Below are 6,438 nucleotides of genomic sequence, written 5' to 3'. Positions count from 1 at the left end.
ACAATATTATTGTTGGGGGGTAGGCATCTGTTTTGCAGGCTAGTGTAAACCTTGGTTTCAAACGACCCACCAGGCATGCAATGGTATTTTTTTAACAAACAACCCGCCCCCCCTTTTTCTGTTTTTGAAACACACACACACACACACACACACACACAGCCACTACAGAAAACTCCCTCACGCACATGCGCGCGCACATGGCTTTTTCCGCAAGATTTTTCTCAGGGACAGACTGCGCTAAGAGTGAACAAACGCGAGAGTTCATAACGTGGTGAGATTCTGATTTTAAAACCATTTATTTCATTCAAAATATTTAGTACATACATTTTATATCGTTACATTCTTAAGGTATTTTACGATGCCTTTCTTACAGATCCTGGGAGCTTATGCAACCAACCGCCATTGTCCGTGTCGAGTTCACCCTCAAAAGGCAAGGCTCTCTTGCTATGTCCATCAACACATGGTAAGTTTTCACTCCAGGGGTAGATCCGCCGTCGGGCCTTTTGGTCTTGACTCTGTCTCAAGGAAAGCCTCGCCCAGCGCTTTAACTGTTCCCCATTTTGGAAGAGAATGTCCAGCTTATTCATAAGTGTTATGAAAATTGGATAATCCACCCATTTAAAACTAAACACAGGAATAAAAAAGTTTACATGTTTGCGGGCTCTGGAAGCTACCGGAGAATTGACAGACTTTGTAGCATTAGCCTTATCATAAAGGTCACAGGCTAAAATTGTCACTTTGTTGTCAGGGCTATAGTCCATTGAAGCAATTCTTAGAGCCTTGAGATCACTGCGGCCGCAGACCTGTTCTTCCAACGCATATCCTGGCACATTTGTAACACTTAGGACCTGTTCAATTTTACAAAGAGCCAGCCTGATGTTTAGCCATTCTCTCATCCCCAGAGCCGGGGGAAAACTCCCAGGTTTTGCAGGATAAAGGGGTTTGGGTCCACGGTCTGTGAATATCTTTACCGTAGAATCCTCCGGGTGGAATATGTAAGACATGTGGCCCTCACTCGTACCCAAAAATCCTTTAAAACATTCTGGAGCTTCACACAGAACTTCTTCAAGGCTTTGGTCACTGGGTTCATGACAAGCCGAGCATAACATCCCTAAAATTGGCATAGGTGTCATTTTTGTTTAATATTCAGGGGGGTTATCATGTACAGTCTTAAACAGGTATTGTTCAGCGGCTTTATAAGGGGCCTTAACCAACCCAAACCGTGAGAAACAGTAACCGGTTGACCTGACACATGGTCACTTACTCAACCCTGGGCATGCACCCTTCTACATGACATAGGGTCATAAATCATTACATAGGGTCATAAATCAGGCTTGGGTCATCAATCATTAACGGCCTGTCAAAGGGACCCTTACTCACCCCATAGCCCCCACCTAACCAGGCTTGTCTATCAGGCTTGGGTCATCAATCATTAACGGCCTGTCAAATGGACCCTTACTCACCCCATAGCCCCCACCTAACCAGGCTTGCCTGACCAGAAGACATGCACACGTCATCACTACATAGGGTTCACATAGAGTTCACATAGGTTCACATAGGGTCATCAATCAAAATTTTGACCCGTGACATCTACTCTATTCTCTCTGTAAGGCCATGCTCATAAAAAAAATCTGCTAGGCTAACAACATCTCTCACAAACTCTGCAAAACTGTGTGTGTGTGTGCAGCTGCCTCTTTCCTGGCTGCACCTCTACAACCTCTGCCTGGCTGTCCTCCTCCATCTAAACCGATGAAGGAACCAATTGCTTTTCAGCTTCCATTAACCCTCTTTCTGTTCGACCTCCTGAATCTTTTACAGTCCCTGAATTATCCATGTTGATTTTTATGCTGCCAGTGTTATTCTGGTCGGTGTTATTATAGTATTTCTGAATGGGTAGTGCTGTTGTCTGCTGATTGAGGGGACATTATTGATAGTGAGGGTGAACACAAAATACAGGGGGGACTTTCAGGATGTGACCCATTCAAAATGGATGAGCATTTGTGCCACTGTCATCCTCAATTTTACTTCCGGAATGTAGTTTATTCATCATCATCAAGCATTGTGTCATGGCATACATTATTCAATTACTGTACTGTATGAGGAAAAGTATGAAAATGTATGCACTCTCTACTGTAAGTCGCTCTGGATAAGAGTGTCTGCTAATTGACTAAAATGTACATGTAAAATGTATTTAGAGTAATCTTCTACAGCAACTAAAACATGACAACTGTGTTCTAGTATTTAGATCAGGGTATTTTGCTTTAAGCATCTTAATTGATCATTTTACTGCAGTTGGCTAAATCAGGGTCACACAGAGTGTTTCTTGGTAGTCTTAAACAAATCTACTTTGAAACAAAAGTATACACCTCACACACATGGTTATGGGCTTAAACAAGAAGACACCTGTACCATGTCAGATGTACAGTATAGTTGAAATGTGTTAAATGTTGAGTTTGCATCCCCATATTTGGCACTTTATATACATTAAATATAACATTTGACACAGAAATACTGGATTTTCTGCAGCTTTTCAAAAATAATGTTTATTAATTATTAAAAATGTGAATAACATTCCACCCATGAGGCCACTAGGTCATTGGACTGAAAGGGCTACACAGATGAATGGACTAGAAAGTGGATCGACTGATCATAATGCCATGGAAATTATAGAAACTTTCTGATATTGTATTAAGACCAAACTTAACACTGAAATGGATATAAACAGTAACATTACTGCTAGAAGTAGGCTTACTGTATATCGACAGAAAGCACCAAACCTTGGTTCAAAACTGGCACCCTGACTAGACCACCGTGGTCATAAGACAACACAACACAAGGTCACACACCAACATTATTGGGAGTTTTTCCTAGCCACTGTGCTTCTCCACCTGCATTGCTTGCTGTTTGGGGTTTTAGGCTGGGTTTCTGTACAGCACTTTGAGATATCAGCTGATGTACGAAGGGCTATATAAATAAATTTGATTTGATTTGATTTGATTATTCCCTCACTGAAACCCAGAGGTAAAGCCATGGCAGGGCCTGGCTCACCAATCATGCTGGCTTAAAATATATTTAAAAAAATAGAACAATACTGTTTGTATTGTTATCTGACTAATCAGAAGTGTTGAAAAATGCGGTGCGATCTTCCTGGGATCTAATTGGCTATATCACAATCAAATGGTAGCTAGCTAGTCACACCGCATTTTATGGCGAAAACAAAATTCACTCATGCGCTTTTTCTAAAAGCCACAGATTTGAGGATAAAGACACAACCCCTACTCCACTACCCCCACCGGCCGAGCCCAATCTGGTCAGAGTCGTTGTCAGCCCATGAGGAAACTAGCATGTCACGTTGAGACATTAACTTTGGAGTTCCTTAACGGAGTTGCTCCATCATATGGTGCTGTGTTTTTGTTTTCTTCTTGGATATTAAACCTGATAGGTAAAATCGCAGTTGCAGTAAAACAAAAACAAAAAATCACATCGATCAAATCCATTACCTGGTTGCTGTTTTTTTTGTCCGCCTTTTTTCCCACATGGGTCTCCCTCTGCGGGTCACAACATAGCTGTCCCAGGGCGTTGTACCCCTGCTCCGTGGCCTTGTTGGCTTGGCTGAGTTTATGGCTTCCCTTTGTGACAGGTGTGATGGTGTCAACCGTCACCACCATAGGGACGTGCCTGGGGGAACCATGCGCTTGGGGCGACAGAGGAGAGACAGGCCCCGGCAGGTTCCCTGACACACCCTTCCCCGGCCTCGGCCGCTTCTCCTGGTCTCAAAGGACTATGTGGGGGGCGTGTGTGGAGCCCACAATTGTGCTGTCCTCAATGCTCGAGGGATACTGACTTCAATTCCGGTACCGGTCTCCATTCTTCAGGGGCCTTCGTGTGACCACGGTGACAGACCCCCGGAAGAAAACCCTGCGGCCGGAGATTTCCTCACTCCTGGACAAGGGTGTCATCCACAGGATTGAGACATCAGAACGGCTAGATGGGTTCTACTTCCCTTATTTTGTGGTCCCAAAAAGAGATGGAGGGTTTCTACCTATTCTGGACCTCCTCAACCTCAATGTGGAGCGGACACGGTCAGTGAGAACACTTGAAGGTACTGAGGTTCCACATGCTGACCCCAGCCCACGTGTTGCAGGCCGTGTCCAGGGACCAGTGGTTTGTGACGCTGGACCTGATGGATGCATTCTTCCATGTTCCTGTTCACCCAGCTCATTGGCAGGGAGGGCTTACGAATTCATGGTTCTTCCCTTCAGCCTCTCTTTGGCACCCCACACTTTCACAAAGTGCATGGACGCAGTCCTGGCACTTCTCACGTTCCGAAGATTGTTGATTTTCAATTACCTGGACGATTGGCTGATTGTGCCACGATCTGGACCCAGGTCCTGTTAGACAGAGATGTGCTCCTGACCCACAACGGTGGGCTGGGCATTAATGTAAACATCAGGAGTCATCTAAAGCCCACCCGGAGGGTGGCCTTCATTGGCATGGAACTGGACTCAGTCCTCATGAGAGCACACCTGCCCACCAGAAGGGTTCAGGCGATCTTATCTTGCCTCGACTACTTTCGGCAGGGGCAGGTGGTATCCGCCTGTTCGGCTGTTTGGCTAGCTGCTGACGGCAGCCTCGTTGTTGATTCCCCTGGGCCTGCTCCATCTCCGGCCTCTTCAACGGTGGTTCAACTCCCACCAGCTGCACCCAAAGCGTCACCATCACCGCTAGCTGCAGGTGACTTCACAGTGCCTCAGGGCATTGTTGAGGTGGAGCTGTCACTCCTTTCTCTCAGATGGGGTGGAGATGTTGAGGATGTGCCGCCGAGAGCTGGTCAGCACAGACGCCTCCCAGATCGGCTGGGAGGGTGTGACCAAGGGCAGGTTGGCCAGCGGCTGTTGGCAACACCTTGGAGCGGCAGGCACATCAATACACTATTTATCCGAGCTGTACTGTTGGCCCTGCAGTCTTTCCTTCCACATCTGAAGGGAAGACATGTCCTGGTGAGAACGGACAACACCACAGTGGTGGCTTACATCAACCATCAGGGTGGACTGAGGTCCCACCGCCTCCAAATTATGGCACGGGAGCTCCTTCTCTGGGCTGAGGGACATCTAGCGTCTCTATCCGCAGCGCACATACCTGGCATCCTAAATGTGGCAGTGAATATGCTCACGAAGGAGGGCCCGCAACCTTGGGACTGGAGCCTACATCCCCAGGTGGTGCAGCACCTGTGGGACAAGTTTGGGAGGGTGCAGGTGGACCTGTTTGCCTCCCTGGACAATGCACACTGCCCCCTGTGGTACTCCATGTCGGAGCCACCAGGGCCTCTGGGCTTGGATGCTCTGGCTCACGATTGGCCAAGGCTGGAGCTTATGCATTCCCCTCTTTTCCCCTGATCCAGGCTGTGCTGGACAGGACCAGGATGGGAGAGAATCGTCTGCTTCTGGTGGCCCCATACTGGCCTAGACAACCCTGGTTCAGCCTTCTCCTGTCCCTGTTGTCTGGGACACCTTGGCAACTTCCCCTGAGACCGGACCTGCTGTCTCAGGTCAGGGGAACTCTGTGGCATCTGAGGCTGCACCGCCTCAGTCTGTGGGCTTGGCCACTGAACTGCACCAATGGTTCAGGTTAGGACTACAGGAGGGTGTAAAGAACATCATGCAGAGCGCAAGGGCGCTGGTTACAACCACGGCATACCAGTTGCAGTGGTGGTTGTTCTGCTTTTGGTGCACTGGTATTGAGGTTGTTCCCGAGTCATGCGGGGTGCAGTATGTCCTCCAATACCTGCAGTCTTGCTTGGATGAGGGCTTTGCAGCCTCTACACTGAGAGGGTATTTGGCCGCTTTATCTGCCTGCCATGCAGGGTGGATGAACAGGCCAGTGGGGCGCCATCCCTTGGTCTCCATGTTTATGAAGGGCGTTCATCGCCTGAGTCCAGCTAGGACCAGCTCAATGGCGAGCTGGGATCTGGATGTGGTCTTGGCAGCTTTTTCAAACAGTTGGAATCTGCCTTCCTGAAACACCTCTCTATGAAGGTGGTCCCTGTGAGGGCACTGGCTGTGAGGGCACTGGGCCCTGGCTGTGAGGGCACTGGCTGCCTATGTGGAGCGGACACGGTCAGTGAAAACAACAGACCAGCTCTTTGTCTCACTGGATCGTGGAAACGATTACGACGGCATACCTTCTGGCTTGCAGGTCAGTCCTGGGATCTGTGGTGGCACATTCAACACAAGGTGTGGCTGCGTCCTGGGATCTACTGAGAGGAGTGCCCCTCGCTGATATCTGTGCTGAGGCCAGCTGGGCTTCCTCTTGTACCCTTGCTAGGTACTATTGGTTAAATGTGGTAACTCCCTCCAGCCGTTGGTTCAGCGGTCCTGGGCGTCGCCTCCCCTTCCGGGGGCATTGCCGGGATCCCCCTTCCACATCCCTGCATCTCGG

This window comes from Oncorhynchus kisutch, linkage group LG6 (assembly GCF_002021735.2).
Source record: "Oncorhynchus kisutch isolate 150728-3 linkage group LG6, Okis_V2, whole genome shotgun sequence".
In the NCBI taxonomy this organism is placed as follows: Eukaryota; Metazoa; Chordata; class Actinopteri; order Salmoniformes; family Salmonidae; genus Oncorhynchus; species Oncorhynchus kisutch.
Note: the sequence above shows the minus strand (reverse complement) of the source record.